Raw genomic sequence first — 17,771 nt, forward strand, 5'->3', positions numbered from 1 at the left:
GCCCCCTTTATGTCCAAGAATACTGAAGCCATTTGTTTTTTTTCGGCGTAAGCCATTTGAATTTCTGAAGAAAGCAACGCAAGACAATCATTCGTCCCCTTGCCCCTGCGGAACCCATATTGTGTATCTGAGAGTAGGCCATTCGTTTCAACCCATCGATCAAGGCGAAACAAGATAATTTTCTCCAACAATTTCCGTATACAAGACAGCATTGCTATTGGACGGTACGAATTGAAGTCGGACGCAGGTTTTCCGGGTTTTTGAATAGCTATAACTCGTACTTGTCTCCAATCATCTGGAACAATATTATGCTCCAGAAACCGATTGAATAAGTTCAACAAGCGATGTTTTGCCACATCAGGGAGATTTTTCAGCAAGTTGAACTTAATTCTATCCGATCCCGGAGCAGAATTGTTACATGAAAGGAGAGCAAGAGAGAATTCTACCATCGAAAACTCGGAATCAAGATCGCACCTATCTTGTGGTATATCTCGAATAATTCTTTGCACTGGAGCGGAATCGGGACAAACCTTTCGTGCAAAATTAAACATCCATCGATGTGAATATTCCTCGCTTTCATTGGATGAAGAGCGATTTCTCATGTTTCGAGCCACTTTCCATAATTTTTTCATTGACGTTTCTCGTGATAAACCTCCCACGAAATTTCGCCAATAAGCACGTTTTTTCCCTTTGATCAAGTTTTTAAATTGATTTTCAAGGTCCAAATACGTTTGAAAATTCTCAATGGTTCCACGTTTCCGAAAAGCTTTAAATGCATTCGATTTATCTCCATAAAGCTTGGAACACTGGCCATCCCACCATGGATTGGGAGGCCTTCGACGAATAGTGGAACCTGGGATGGGTTTCGTTTGAGCGCGAACCGCGCTGTCATAGATCAAACGAGAAATGAAGTTATACTCCTCCAATGGAGGCAAACCATCTCTGGAATTGATGGCTAGAGCAATCGCGTCCGCATATTTTTTCCAATCAATGTGTCTTGTGAGGTCGTATGCCATGTTTATTGATTCAGAAGAATTCAACCCATTGGTGATAGAAATTTTGATTGGCAAGTGATCACTACCGTTGGGATCCTGGATTACATTCCACTTGCAATCTAACGATAGTGAATTCGAGCAAAGCGAGAGGTCAAGAGCACTTGGTTTAGCAGGAGGTTTAGGTACACGTGTTGTTTCCCCAGTATTCAAAACGGTCATATTGAAGCTGTTACAAAGGTCATATATCAACGATGAACGATTATCGTCGTACGGTTCCCCCCAGGCAGTTCCGTGAGAGTTGAAGTCTCCCAAGATCAATCGTGGCTCAGGAAGGAGTGAGCAAATGTCAACAAGTTGCTTGCGGCTAACCGCAGCTCTCGGAGGCCAATACAAGCTGACTATACAGAGGTCTTTGCCTCTGATGTTTGCATGACAAGCAACAGCTTCGATTCCTCCAATAGGTGGAAGGTCAATTCTAAAAAATGAGTGACACTTATTGATCCCCAATAGTACCCCTCCGTATCTGTCATCGCGGTCCAAGCGTATTATATTAAAATCGTGGAAAGAGAGATCATTTTGAGAAGAGAGCCAGGTTTCGGACAGAGCAAAAACATCACAATTGAGTTTATGAATTAGAAATTTGAATGTATCCAATTTAGGGATAAGACTACGACAATTCCACTGTAAAACAGTGATATCTCCGACCTCTCTATTTAAATTAGACATCAAGAGAGATAATCATTGCAAGGAGGGGCCATGTTTGCATCAATTGCTGTAAAATTGTCTTTAGTACTGGAAGCATTGCGGTGACAATGGTTCTGATGGAGTCGGAAACATTAAAACACGTGAAGATTTGATCCACAAGGTCAGACAACTTTATAAATCCCGATTGGGAAGTTGAACTTGACGGAAAAACAGGGACAGTTGGGGTTTTTGATGTCCCCTCGAGTGCTGGGTCGTTCGAAGGTGAACTATTACCACGGAGGCCAGGAGGGACCTGATTTTGCTTATCCGCTGCACTCGATTTTTTGGGCAAGCTAACAGGGGGTATCACCGGAGGGACTTGTCCTTGAACTTTGGGAGTGGTCACATTTTTGCGCCGGGGATTCCCTTGAGAAATAAACGGCGTGCCCCCGTTAGCTGTATCCGCTTCCATTTCGTCAACTGGCAACGTAGCGAAGACATTGTGTGTATTGATTGGTTGTTGTTCTTGAGCCAGTGGAGAAGCGCCCTTCAAAATTTCTGCGAAAGTGCGTTTAGAGCGTTCCCTCAAAGAGCGCTTCTGTTTCTCCCAGCGAGCCTTGTATGTTTCACAAGCTGAGAGCACGTGTGGGGATCCCCCGCAATATGGACACTTATGCTCGGTCGCACTGCAGGATTTCCCCTCATGTTGTTCTCCGCAAGTGGCACATCGTTCTTTATTGGCACAATAAGCAGCCGTGTGACCAACTGACTTGCACTTTAGACAAGTCATTGGCTTTGGAATAAAAAGTCGCACGGCTAACCTCAATTTATCTACCATCACGTAGTCAGGGAGAGCTGAACCAGCGAAGGTGACTCGAAACGAGTTGGACGGCGTAAATTTCTTTTCTTCTCCTTCATGGGAGACTGTTCCGAGCTGGCGGCAACCCAAGATCTTAACAGTCGTCGAGGGCAGTTTTTTAAAACGGCCGGTACCTTCACTCGTAATGTATTCGCACGTCAAGCCCGTTTCGGTTATCACACCCTCAATTTCGACTATGTGAGAGGGAATGTAGACCCGATACTCAATTGTAAAATGCTGATCGACAACAATCTTGTTTGCGTCTTTTCGATCATTCACGACAACTCGCAATTTGTTTGGTCTAACCTTCGAAATTTCCGAAACGGAGGTATACCTTGCCAGATCTTTCGCGATCTGCATGACTCTCAACGCCTTTCCATTTGGCTTAGGCCTGAAGAAAACAACCCAGGGACCAGTTCCGGGCGCATCTTCTGGATAGACCTTTACACGGGGAGTGGGAATAACAGGGGGGAAGGCGAGGACGGGGATTGAGAGTGGGAAGACGAAGGTTGAGAAGGAGCGGGAAGAACAGAGGGAGAAGACGAGGTTGAAGGTAGAGTGGGATCGTTAAGGGCAGATGGGAGATTTGCTAGTTTTTTGGAGGGTGGCTTGGTAGAGTTAGCTGACTCGTCCCCAGAAGAAGTATCTTCCGTATTTGGTACGCGTTTGAGTGACTTTTTTTTATCACTTAGGAGGGAACTAGAGTCAGAGACCTCCATATCCGAAGGTCCCCCACCCTCTGCCATTTTAAAATTGGCACTTATATTCTATGAACGCACTCCAGTGCAGATGAACGGGAGCGTGCTGAAAGCTCGTTGGTGGTGGGAATGTGCCTACGACACCACTACACACAGTCGTCGGTGAAAGCTTACCCGCACTGTCACTGTTGGCACGATGACTCGGCGAAATCTCCAATGTCGGCGAAGCAGCGACAAAACAAAAACCAATGCTTGGCTTTCCGAGGATGAAAGCCTCTATCCACTTGCAGGCAGGGCACTTCACTCACTATCCAGATAGCGAAATGAACTCTTCAGCGGCAAAAAAAAACAACAATCACGCGGTAACCGATAACGGAACTTGGACGCGACTTTCCTTCGTCTGGTTACTTCGGGCAATGAGGAAGAAGATTTAGAGGCATAGTTTTATTTGAAAATTATTATTGGGTACACTCATTACGAAATTCCAGGAACACTTTTACCATAATGGGTACATGGAAGTGACATTTTCAAACATATATTTTTTTTAAATTTGGTCAATTAATCATCGAATCATCGATCATTTTTTATCAAAGAAATTTTCTCCCACTTGCACTGTGGTCACGCGTATTCTAGAGTTTGCAACTCAGAATGCATTTAAGGCGTGTTATTTGGCATAGAAATCTCAACTAAGTACTAGTAAAAAAATGACGCAAGTAAAAGTAATAATTTGTATACTTTTGAACTGAAATAGAGTATTATTGTCTGGTCGTGTATCCGGTTCCATGCTGCTCGCTCTCAGCTCTCTAGAGCACTGAGAGCAAAAGACAGACAATCGGATATCCCCGTCCGGGATATCATAGGTAGCCGTAATCCTGATTTTCTGCTTCATATATACCTGTTCCTCAGAAACGCCGATGTCAACGTTTAATGATGTTTCCTTCGTTGTGTCCCCGTTTCATATCCCTCCTATCCGATCTTTAAACTTTTACTTAGTCGCGGCAATACATACACACACTCTTTACAGATACACGGGCCAAAGGTTGTGCAGTCCACTGATCATTCAACAAGAGCCAAAGGTTGTACCGCTCATGACAACTCTACACGAGCTGATGTTTGTGCCGGCTAGTGACCATTCTATCCTGGATTCCTCGAGTCGAGAAGACGCACCACGCTAGATATGAGGTACAGACTAGTGGGGCGTTGCTGATTAATGGTCAGCTGCATCCCAATAGGAAGTATCCCGTGTCGGGCACACGTACAGAGCATTGGAGACAGCAACATCACAATTACGAAAACACTTGTAATACTAACCTCGAGCCAACCGCGAGTAAACGGTTACATATTACTAACATAAATAGTTATACCGCAAACATTGTCGAAATATTGAACTCCCTGCCCGTCAGGCTGACGCCATATGAGCCTCAATAAAAATATATATTTTGGATGAAAAAAAAGAATATTTATTCGCAAATTTCTGCAATTTGATGACATATTTCCTCAATAATTGATACACTTACGTTAATTGAATAATAGAAGAACAGAAGGAATACTCTTACGCCTGAAAATGGCTACTGTGTAATGTACAATTTATTTATTTATTTATTTATTTATTGTCGTCTATTGTAGACTGATACATTCTTAATACTACTTAAAACTACTTGTTTAAAACTAAAGAAAGCTGTCTGGATAATTTATCCGTTTAATTCGAAAGAGGATTTCAACAAGTTACATAACCAAAATTTGGACGTAGGACTACGTATTATATTGAGGGTGCCAAATCAGAAAACAGGTTACGTTTTTATGAAATAAAGTTAACGTTAATAACTATTTTTGCCGTGAACGGATTCTGGCGATTTACATACCAAACGAATCGGAAATTCCCCAAGAATTGTTTGATATGCTATGTATTACAACCCTATAGTCTGTATATGGTTTAAATTGATGAAAATTGGAAGCATTCCCATTTCCCCATACATTTGTTCTGTCCATTTATGTGCTTTTCCGAACAGAGCTGTCAATAACGGGCAACTTATGCAGCCACTAGAACAGAAACATATGTGGAGGCGATCTGGCGTAGCGGTAACATCCATACCTCTCACGCAGAGATCACGAGTTCAATTCTCACTCCCGACATTCTTCCAAAAATGGAAGTAAAAGTGACGAACCAGCCGAATTGTGTTGAAAATCACTATAATAAAGAAAAAAAAAAAAAAAAAGAACAGAAACAACGAAGGGGGATAGCGAAAAGAGAGTATTTGCTCGTTTTGTGTTTTATGTTTCCCCTCGAGCTGTGAACGCTAGCGGATATTTCACTCGAAGTGCATCTGGCATTGCAAGCCATTACACCTTTTGAGGGTCCTCGGATCTTTTTACTAAAGAGTTATTTATGAAATTTCGACGTATTTGCAAATAATATCTGAAATGATAAACCAACAAATTGAAAAAATTGCGTCCTAAGCGGTCGTGTCTCGGATACAACCCCTTGATTTTTTTTAAATTTTTTATTTATGTCCTCAAACTAGCGAAGGCTAATTATGCTGCCTAAATATTACAGTGAAATTTAACTATATCTCTTTCTATTCAGATAGTCTTTGAGCATTGACCTCGACATGGTCACATCAATTATTTCACTGTTACAGAGGCTCATCATACGATTAATAGGACTATATTTGGTATAATTCGTTCTTCGGTATCTATGTAGAAAATGTTATGGTTTTCTCAGGTGCCTAATGGGTGCGTAAAAATTTCCTAATATTTCTTCTGAGTCCGCTCGTTGTGATATGATGTCAATAATAAATAGAATCATGGCCGAGTTCTGACGTTCTTTTAAGCTTTTCATATTGATTAGCTTGCAACGTGCCTCATATGGAGCTATGTATCTGGAGTATGTGGAGCATATATATGTAGATAAGCGTTTGATGAAGTTCAACATATTATTTGCTCTATGGATGATTGTATTTTAATGATCAACGAAGGATAGTTTCGAATCTAAGACCACACCTGAGTCTCTTACTCGGTGATGAGCTGATGTCCAAGCTTAACACCATTGTTCAATGGTATGCTTCTTCTTGTAAAAGACATCAAAGCGCATTTCCTAACATTGAGCTGTAATAAGCTCTCAGTGCACCAATTATAAAAAATGTCAACTTCATTTTTGAATGTTTGAGAGTATTCTTCATTCTTTATTTCCATATACAGTTTCATATCATCTGCCTAGATATGTGCCTTACCACTGTTAGGAAAAACGCAAACGTCATTAACACGTTAAGGGGGCCCTAGGGCCGACGTTGAGCATTTTGGTAGGAAAGCGCTGATTGACAAGGGTTGAAAGTAACAAAATAATAAAATAAAAAATATATACTGTTTGTTTTCAGATGTTTTACAAAATGCGACTACTTCCTAGTCTAATTGCTGACTATTTTCTATTTATACAATAAGTATTTTTGGGTACTGGGACCGATACTGATATTATACAAACGCTCTTGATGTGGGATGAATGGAAAGCGCAGCAAGAAAAATGTGGGGCTTAACGTGTTAATAAATAAAATGAACAAAAGTGGTCTCAAATGAGAGCCTGGAGGAACTCCAGATGTATCAAATATTGGTTTCGAAATTTTCCCATTGAATCTTACTATTTGCATACTATTTGTAGTTTAAGAGGCAGTAATGGTATATCAACACGATTGAAAGCTTTACTAAAGTCAGGGTACAGAGCTTCAACTTGATTACCATTATCTATTGCATTCAAAGTGAATGTGATAAATTCCAGTAAATTTGTTGTTGTTGAGCGTCCTTTAAAAAAAACCGTGTTGTTTATTCGTAATTCGTATCTTTAGTTGTTGAAAAAGTTTTTGATTTATTATGGCTTCAAAGAGTTTTGGAATGCAAGAAATAATTGCTACTCCACGATAATTTCTTACATCGGATCTATTACCGGATTTGGATTACCGGTACAAAAAAAGAGTTTTTATATTTTTGGGAACGTTTCAGATTCCAATGACTTCGCAAAGTCATAAAGTGGATGAGTTAATTCAGATGCCATTTTTTTATAAAAACTGGTGGAATTCCGTCAGGACCTGGCCCTTTCGAGACGTCAAGCTTGTTTCATGCGTCAAAATTCCAATGTATGTTAGTTGTCTGACGCCAACATCACATAGAAATTCGGGAAGGAATGCAAATAAATCGCGATCTCGGTCTTCCTCAGATGTTTCATTAGAAACTTCTTGAAAAAATGTTGCAAAAAGGTTGTAAATTTATACTGGCTCATTCCCCACAGTATCGTCAAGGGGCATGCGTGATGGAAAACCATTGCTTTTTAATTTTGTTTTTATGTAATTAAAGAAACTTTCCGGATTAGACATTATGTCGGACTCTGTTTTTAAGTTGTAATCTTCAAAGGCGTTTTTAACAGTTTAGTTGAGCTGTTCGCAAATGTTCAGATATTTTTCCAGATTAGCGTCAGATTATAGATATATAGATACGTAAAACATGTAACATGTACACGATTAAAGTCCGACTCTGTAACAGCTAGAATGTTAATGAGCCTAAATAAATAAACAAATGAGATACAAAAGGGGGCTGTTCACTTACCACGTGAACAACTTTAGGGGGGCTGGGAGCGGGGGCAGGAGTTACGAAAATGTCCACGAAGAGAGGGAAGGGGATATAGGTAATATCCACGTAGACACGTAAAATCAATCATTTATCGATACAGGTGTGATACACACGTGAATGAAAATGAATTTCTAAAATTTCGTTCAAAAATGAATCTTAAGTGCTTGCAAGGCGACTTTGCGCATTGGCTTATACATACAATATGGATAGTGCTCGTTCTGTCCAAAAAGGCAGATTTTTCTATTTGTCCGAATCTTCAACAGATTTTTCTGTTTCGGAGAGCTTTTGGAAGCAGTTGTCTTCGAGATCTGGTAAGTGAGACAGTCAAAGGGCTGCCATGGAGGGTGAAACCGCCACAACGAACCAAGTGTAATGTTTTTTTAAATCAATTTATTTTCATTCATTGATATATTATTTATAATTAATATGTACTTGGTTCGCTCTGGCTGCAAAGAAAACGAAGTTTAGCACTTCTACACTCAAACTAGCGATGCCAGAAAGCATTTCATTTTCGGCAGAAACCATGCCTTTTCGTGTCTTGAATCGTGAAATGGGTAAATAAAATTATCTGTCCTCAACGCTTTCAAAGGTTTGTATGTATGGAAGCAGACAACTCTTTCTTTTTTTCTTTTTTCATCTTTTTTGAGATTGCACAAAAAAAAAGTCCAAACGACGTCAACGGGGATCTGATCAAGGCCGGCTGGAATGCAAGGCTGTTTGACACGACACGTTATCCGCATAGCTAATTATGCTGTTGAGTAAATGCGTGATAATATTGCACCTGATTGTAAAATGAAGTTGGAAAGTGTTTTCTAAGAGTCTAGGCCGTGTATGTGGCAAAGTACGAAACAAAGTCTATTGTTTCGCTCACTCGTATTAATCTTATATTGCTTATATTGCCATTTATGTTATACAAATGCTTACCAGTGTTTGAGAGGCATGACATTTTTTGTTATTTTTAGGCTCATTTAATGTAATAAATCGGGTTGACAAAACATGAGCTAAAAATAATTTTTTTTGTGTAGCAACTACAACTTTTTTTTTTCATTTTCTTAAAGATTCTAATTCCAAAATAGATGAAGATGTGTTCTCACAGCATGAAAAGGAGTGTTATGTTATTGCGAAAGGCTTGGTTATGATGTCCGAAGGGAATAGTACCTTAAGTGACATTTTTTAACTTGGTTCGCTCTGGCTGAACTTTTTTTTAAATTTTCTTCGATCATAACATTTTAGAACCAGAAAGTACAATTACATTCAACATCTGATGAAATATGTACTTCCTGCAAACTCTGAATTCTTAATGAAGCTGGTTCTCAATGATCAAAACATTATGTATATTGATTATGACCTGAACAGCCACGAAGAATCATAAGTTTTTCTCAACCATTTTAATATTATTATTGTAGTAACGATTCAGACTAAAAATGCATCTAACCGCACTGAGCTGAAAACTATATTGTTTTACTTTAATTCGGCCAAAGTGAATCGAGTGTTTTTGTACCAAAACTAAAAGTCATTTCATTCTATATTTATGTGTTATTCTATAAATTTTCATAATCTCGGTGCTTTGAAGACATCCTGTTTGTAACACGTGAACGATAAAATAATAGATTTAATCAGGCACGGTCAATTAGTGGGAGCCCAAACTTCAAACTGAAATATGTCAAAATAATGTTATTGACGTTTGGTTAGTTTTGTTTTGGCAAATGTTATTTGATTATTTTTTTAACAAAATCAGATTGTTTCGCAAGTCCCAAAGCTTCAAGTTTAGTACATGCACAGGAATTTCCACAAGATCATTTAGATGCCTTTCTCACTAAAACTAGTAAGGAAAATTTTGTTCTTTAGCATCCAAAAATATGTCGATATAATCCTTAAATTTTAATGCGCAGATAAGTACCAGTGTGCGATAATTCAGAAAAGAAGGGCTTTGGATCTTAACCCGTATATTTCCATAAATACTTGAATAAATTTGAATACATACAAGCTTTCAGAGGATATATTTGTAGATGTAGTTTATAGTCTATAGTTTGATATAGTTGTTCATATTGATTGGCAAATATTTTCACTAATCGCTCCGGCTGGGCTTTATTGGAAATGACTTTCCGATGAATCATATAATAACTGAGTTAGGGGGTTCCAAAATACAATTTCTGTTCAATTTTAGGTTAGGTTAGGTTAGGGTATGTAAATATAATTAAACTATTCAAAATCAACCTAACACAAATAAACATATATACGAAAAAAAGACTGTTCAAATGATTCATAACTTATTTATCAAATAAATAGATAAAGTTTTAATATATTCAACGAACGAAAATAATTATATTATCATCTAGTAATTTTTTCTTAATACATTGGATAAGTTTTAGATCGAATATGGGCAAGGACGCAGTTGAAAAAGGTTGAATGAAAATCGAAATTGCAGATGAACCACACTATTCTGTGATTAACCCGTTCTATACTCGCGCATTTGGTCTCACAGACCGAGCGTAAATATTTCTATTTTAAGGAGGCTTAATTTAATGGCTATTAAAGCTGAATGAAGAAGAAGAAAAAATGTTTTCTTAGGTTTTTTCATCTTTTTCTTCAGATAAATGCCAATAATGCCTGAAAATAAACAATAGCAATATTAAACAGACACGTGCGGTCTGTGACACCGTGCGCGTTATGATTTTGCGCGCGAGTACAGGAGGGTTAATCATATTTTCAGTGAGCAAAGTGATTACTAGATATCATTTAAAATACGGATTGATTCTATCTTTTAGAAAAGTTGCTTACCTTCACTCATACTTTCGACCGATGATACACCTCTTTAATATTTTCCATTTTTTTAAGGGAATCACATTAATACTAAAACGAATGCACCTCTTAATCTAATTGTTGTTCGATCCCTTCTTTAGTTTTTTTTGCAGAAAATGTAGAAATAAAATAACAACTAATACCGCACAATGCAAACCGTAAAGGTAGAACCTTTTTGAACGAATGTAGCGATTGGATGAGAACCAGCTCTCGACAATACCCCCAACAGTTGGTATGCTACCGCTAGCATAACGTCCCCATGTTTGAAAACCGTTGCAGAATCATTCTCGCTAATGATTGTATTCCAAACCATATCCAGTCACGCCGGAGGCCTTTCTACTTAAATGACGAAATATCTAGTTCCTCCTGCCCAAACCACGAAGCAGGTTCATTTCTCTCAAAGTGGCACAAAAAAGAAATCAATACGAATTATAATTTGCTTTTTTTCCTTTTCCCTTCATGAAATCATGTAGTAATATACACTTGCTTTTCTATTATTAGTCGTCTAACGAACACATCTGCAGCCTCACTGCAGCAAAAGCAGTCAAAATACAGCGAGATGATCTCGAATACAACCATACACATCCCGTCGTTACTGAAATTTTTATAATTCTAAACTACATTAAAAACTACCCTTATTTTTTAAATTCTCGCGCACCCTCTAATACTATGTACTTGGTGCAAAAATATAAAACGAAGCGCCAACAAAAAAAAAGATGCTATAGCAGGTCCTTTGGAATGAGTAGAGAAGCGCGGAAAATCACCCAAGCAATATAACAAAACGTGCTCACCCCTATGTACATAGTTTTCGCTATGTATTAAAAAACCTCTCTTTGAACTCTCTCAACTTTTTCTGCCGCCGCTGCCTTGTAAAAATTATCATCAGCGCAGAGGAAGAGAATTGAGAGAAAATAATAAAACTGTAAGAAACTACTAAAATCAAGACTAAAACTCGTAATTCTCTTGGCAAGACATGAAGAGTTAAGAAGGAAACAAAAGGATCTAAGGAGCCGAGGCACGCGGCGCGCGGAGGGAAGTAAATAGTAACCATGGTTATTTCTCGGCATCTTACCGCAGTATTTTTTATCATTTTTATTTCTCGATATGGTTACGTGTTAGCATGGTAGGGATAGAAGTTTTAAAAATGTTTTATTATGTAATATTTTTCAAATTATTGCAGAGCATCATATCGCGGAATACCAACGAGGCAATGTGCTCGTTTCCACTTTATTGCGTTTGGGGCTTTTTTTTAGGAAATTGCTACCCCACACACATTTGGGGTGGTTTTAGCGTTTCCACCGAAGATACAGTCGTAACAGGCGGGTTGGTTGGCTGGTTGGCTGGTTGGCTGGCTGGTAGTGGTACCACTTGTAACGGATTTTATGTTCGATTAGAAAATTTCTTCAACGCGTCCAATTCCGCTACGATTATGTTCCGCCGATAGTTACGTGGGTACAATATTTGAATACGTGGAACCTAAAATTTATTTCCATAGTGGCACGTCAGTAATGAATACGCATTTGTCCTAATGGTCTACCAGTAGTAATGATAGTTACCAAACACTATTTAAAAATGTATAAAGATAGGAGTTGTATTATCATTTCTAGTCCCAATCAATGGCAAAAGATAATTGATCGCCTCAAATTAACTTAGCACAGACATGTTAATGTCTAACATTATATAGAAATAATGCAGTGCATGTTACGGATGTTCATCAATGCCCTTAATCTCACAGATTGAGTTTAATACTTTTTCAAGCTGAGGAATTGTTTCCAACATGTTTTAAATATATACGCATAATTTCCAACTTGACCCATATAAAAACCAAATTTTGTTTAGCATAATAATGTCAATCAAGTACAAAAAACAATGACACAAGCAATACATTGTTGTAAAGCCCTCTATCCCACGTGGCGAATTGTGTGAAATGGTTCAGTCACAATCCTTTTTATTCTGTGCTGCGAGTGACGTGAGATAGCAAAGTTTCTCGCTTTATTCCGGAAGCTACATTACTGTTTAGCTCCTTTTTGATACCCGAGTCGATAACCGATATAGTCACGCCATTCGCCCTCCCATATATTAATTTCCAAATATAGTAATTCCTCATATAATTATTTTAATGAATGCTTTCACAGATATTTTCAATTAGGTTAGTATCAGGGGCCATTCCAGTGAAACTGTTTTATTTTCCAGATTCCACCGGGTGCTTAGGATTATTGTCCTCCTGAAGGATCGAACTTTTATTTTAGGCAATGATTTTTTCCAAACAAGAACAAAACACGGAAGTAGAATAGTAGATTCGAAGTCGATATTGTATTTGTGGAATTAATATTGAAGAGTTGATTCGCCAACGCATGGGAGATAATATACTTTTGTCTTTCCTTGCCTTCAAATTGAGCGCCTCTAAGTTTCTTCAGAATATGAACTCCTGGACTGCCGGAGTATCCATTATTTTCTTAATGATTCGACGAGTCTTACCACGTCGTAATAAATCCAATTTATATAATCAAACTCGGACATTAGTTCAACAAAGTCGTAATGAACCTCAAAGTAAGTTTAATGTAATATCTCAAACCCAACTCATAATCAAAATCCCGTTACTCAGAGGATGAACAAGTATCCGGTACAATCAACTCTTGATATATTTGGTGACGTAGTTCGTGTTTGGTGCCTACATGTAGCAGCAATAGATTCACACATCTTTTATTGGATTACTGACTGACAGCGTTCTTTTACTTGGCGATTACTATTTGCCCAGCATTAGTTGGACTCAGAGCGCAACGAAACAACTGAATGAAATGGTATGATAAACACTTCATTTGAGAAATGTCTACGTGTTAAAGCTTGTCACTGTTTGATCCAAAATTTGTTTCAATAGCTTTTAAAACGTTTTCAAACCATCAACACACCAATCGGTATATAACCGAGTTCCTCCAGAAACCCATTCAGTTATGATTGCGCAGCGGTTGATGTACGATCGCTGGAATCCGTGTGTTCCCTAACACATACTTCAAAACCAATGAGCATGAGGGAAATCTACAGGAAACCCACTCAGTTATAATTGTACAGCAAATGGAGCATATTAGCGCTGTTGTGGTGAGGCTATCTTCGTTCAACTTGAAAGCGCTGATGAGCGTTGTTACCAAGGGCCTGTAGCCTGCAAACAAACGGTATTGGTACGCCGAGGTCAATAAAGATTCCCCCTATGGCCAAAAGGGGATCCAAGAAAACTACCAGTAAAATATGTTCGTGTCTATATTTTCTGACTCGATTATATACAGTCTCCTGATTTTTTTCACTGCATATAATCGAATCCTGTCGAGTCAAAAAAGATTTTTTTTATTGTTTTATATAAATACTAGCTGACCCGACAAACTTCGTCCCGCCCAAAATTTATTTTTCGTTATCACATCCACGTTTTCTTACTAAGCGCACGTTCATGGGTCTAATCGCAGAACTGTTCATTGATTGATCTTCTAATCTACCCTTTAAAATTATTTTTTATTATAAAATTTCAGTACTTCTACCAAAACTTTTTACAATAAATTACAATATCAGATTCTCGTGCAAGATTTTTCATTCACTTGCAAATAACATGTTTCTCCGTGACATGGTATAAATGTTTGATACAGAAAATATGATAGCATGAAGACAGCCCTAAATCGGACAATTGATTTCTCGAGTTTTGCTCTTATCAACACATTTGGCGATCTATTTTTATTTATATAAATAGAAGACGTTTTATCACAATAAAATCCATTTCCACCTTCGAACGAAGATCAACAAACAACAAATGGACTAACAACGCTTGTCAATATGTTATTGTAGAAACATTGTTTTTAAAATTTTCCCATTTTCCTTCAGAGTTTTTCGAAGTTTTTTTTTTCATTTTTATGGCAGTCTCCTCTTAGAGAGAGGGGAAGAGTGTCGAACCACCATAGAAAGTTTATCGATCCCTAAAACCTCTATATGCCAAGTTTGATTCCATTTGCTTGATTAATTCTCGAGTTATTCAGCGCAGCTCACCCTTAGAAAGGTGGGAGTAATGAACCTCCTTAGAAATATTCATTGTCCCCTAAAATCTCCATATGCCAAATTTGGTTCCACTTGCTTGATAAGTTCTTGAATTATGCAGAAGGTTATGTTTCATTTGTATTGCAAAAAAAAATCCTTCTATGCATATGGTCGAACCTCAACAAAATTTGGCATATAATGAAGTTATAAAACATCTCAATTATCTATATAAATAAAAATATAAGGCAAAATCTGTTGGTAAGCGGAAAACCCGAAGAAGGGATGATCCGATTTTAGCCTCCTGTATTTTGTTGTATTCGTCTCTTCCCGTAGATCGATGTAGTGGAGAGAAAAATCGGAAAATTTTCGGAAAATCCTGAAGGAAGGTCGGAAAATTGAATTCCCACATGTTTGAAAATTACATCATAATAACCGTTGTTAATCCATTCGATATTTGCGCTATCGAAGTTCGTAAGAGGAAATGGATTTTCTGGCGAAACAACGCAATTCCATATCTTATATCTATAAGTAAAAATGTAAGGCCAATTGTGTTGGTAAGCGCAAAACCCGAGGAAGGAATGGTTCAATTTGAGTCATCTATATTTCGTTGTATTCGTCTCTTCCCGTAGATCAATATAGCTGAGAGAACAATCGGAAAATTCGAAAAATTGAATTCCCATTTGTTCTACAATTAGCTAAGCGTTGTTAGGCCATTTGATGTTGGCGCTAACGAAATTGATTTTTGTTCGAAAGTGGAAAAGGATTTTCAGACGAAATAACGCATTCCTATATCTTCTATCTATATAAACAAAAATGGAAGGCCAAATGTGTTGGTGTGCCCTAAACCCGAGAAATGAATGGTCCGATTTGAGCTGTCTTTATTTTGTAATATTCTCCGTATCAAACATGTATTCCATGCAATGGAGAAACATGTTATTTCCAAATGCTTGAAGAATCTTGAACAAGAATTGTGTCTGAAAATAATTTTATATTATAAGGACGAATTTTTGTAGAAGTACTAGACAATTTATAGTAAAAGGAAATTGTAAAGGGTCAGAGGGTAATCAATCAATGAAGAGTTCAGTGATTGGACTCACTAACGTGCGCTTAGTAAAAAAACGTAGATGTTCGAAAGTATTCAAATCAAAAAATCTATTTTGGGCGGGACGAAGTTCGTCGGGTCAGCTAGTAATTTAATAAAATATGATTTAAGAAGCTAAAAGCTTAAAAGTAATCATTTTTAGGCCCCGACGACATGGCCCAGCACCTGAATTGAAGGAGATTCGGAAAGAGATTGGGAAGTTGAACAATGATCGAGCCGTTGGCAATGACCAGATGTCAGGTGAGCTTTTTGAGTGTAGAGGAAGCTGATGAGGTCGCTTCACTGGGTTATCTCAAAGATCTGCGATGAGAAGAAGGTACCACAAGATTGGATGCCCAAGCTACAAAAAGGGCGATAAGTGGTACTTCACAACTTCCGTGGAATCACGCTCATCAACGTCGTCTATCTAGTATCTCATAGATCCTCAAAGATTCTCTCTTGCCGTCTGTCCTTTAACCTTTAGTTAAAGAGTTTATGGGACTAGCGTTGACATGTAAAATCTATTCGTCCGTACCACATATTCATCGACTTCATAGCAGCGTACGATTCAGAGGATTGAGAACAGCCATGGTTACTAATACACGAAATGGAGAAAGTGCTGAACGGGTTCGTGTACTTGCGTTGTGGATAACCGCATACAACGATACCAGCAAGGAGATTCGGAGACGCATCCTAGTAGGGAATCGTGCTCTCTTCGGACCCCGTGGAATCCCACGATCGAATCGAGTGGGTCACTATACGAGGCAGACCCTGTACAAGACGCTGATAAGACCGGTTGTCTACTATGGTAGGAAACGTTTATGGTGCACAGGATCAGCGAATATTTGGCGTTTTCGCACTAGAAAGCGCTACGGACAGTTTTCGGCGGCGTTCGCAAAAGCGCATTGGATAGCCCGAACAGGTTTAGGGAGACCTGCGGATACTACGCCACCTAAAAAATTCACGGAACATAGCTCACGACCGAGTAAAATAGGAGCGACCAGTGGATACAGCACGAGTCTACTAGAGCTGTAATCTGCTGAAGGTAAGTAAGATATAGAAAAAGACGTCTCTTTCTATTTCTAAAGAAGCACGAAAGTTCATCCTTCGTAAGCATCCCAAAATATTGAAAATGAGTTGTTGATGAAGAATGTTTTCAAAGTAAAACGTCTAAAATAAATGGAAAGTTTGTTGTACGAAATTGGATGGCTGGAATGAATAGAAATGCGCAGGTATCCGGAATGGAAGGGAAAATTGAATAAAATAAACAAAGCAAACTATCATTAACCTGTAGTCCTTAATTTTCAGAATGTTTTAAGAGGATCCCATTGACGTATTAAAGATGAATTTTATGTGTGCAATTTTCATCTAAACGAATCGAAAATCTTACATTTAAATTGAAACATTGTGAAACTCCAACAATCAATTGCATGAATTCGATAAAGTGATAAAAAGCACTGAATGCAGCAAATTAATCATGTTAGTTATTGTAATCTGATGGAAAAAAATACAATGCTCAATTCCGGGACATATAGGGTATTGCCGGCAAAATAGAATTACCTAAACTGTAGCAAATTTGGTCATCAATCGATCTATTTTTTCGTTTGTTATCCAAACGCTTGACATAACGGTGGCCACTTGTGAATTAGCTGGCACACTGCATATGAAATAATGTATTTCCAATGTTCTGCTGCGATTGGTCCAGCGCAATTTGAACCTTTTGCGCGAATTGCAGCCGTGAATTTCGCGTCAAATGTATAGAAATTTAACGCTCATCCACGTTCTAATTGGGGAAAAATCGAATGATAAAAAAATAAAGTAATAACGCTGATGATATGAATATACATAAAAAAGGGCGCACACTCATATCACGTTTGTATAGAGATAGATTTTTAATTTTAAATAATAAAAAATGTGTGTACAAAAGAGAGAGAACGAGCACCTACGAAAATATACCACCCAAACTACCCCCCTTTTTCAATGCCTTTTTTTATTTATGTTTGATATTAAAAATTCTCCTGCAA

The 17,771-nt window shown here is 38.1% G+C and overlaps 1 protein-coding gene across 2 annotated transcripts in view; it reads right to left on the reverse strand.

Annotated features, from left to right (window-relative positions):
- The window catches only part of LOC129762981 (broad-complex core protein isoforms 1/2/3/4/5), a 187,680-nt gene that overhangs the window by 119,746 nt on the left and 50,163 nt on the right, over positions 1-17,771 (reverse strand). Inside the window, exon 1 of one of the 2 annotated variants that reach the window (XM_055761626.1) lies at positions 10,632-10,662. The exons of the other annotated variant lie outside the window; for it this stretch is intronic. The gene's annotated coding sequence lies outside the window, so the exon portion shown is untranslated. Of the gene's footprint in view, positions 1-10,631; positions 10,663-17,771 lie in introns of those variants that run through there. 2 annotated transcript variants of the gene reach the window in all.

The sequence above is a fragment of the Toxorhynchites rutilus genome, chromosome 1 (genome assembly GCF_029784135.1).
Source record: "Toxorhynchites rutilus septentrionalis strain SRP chromosome 1, ASM2978413v1, whole genome shotgun sequence".
Taxonomy (NCBI): Eukaryota; Metazoa; Arthropoda; class Insecta; order Diptera; family Culicidae; genus Toxorhynchites; species Toxorhynchites rutilus.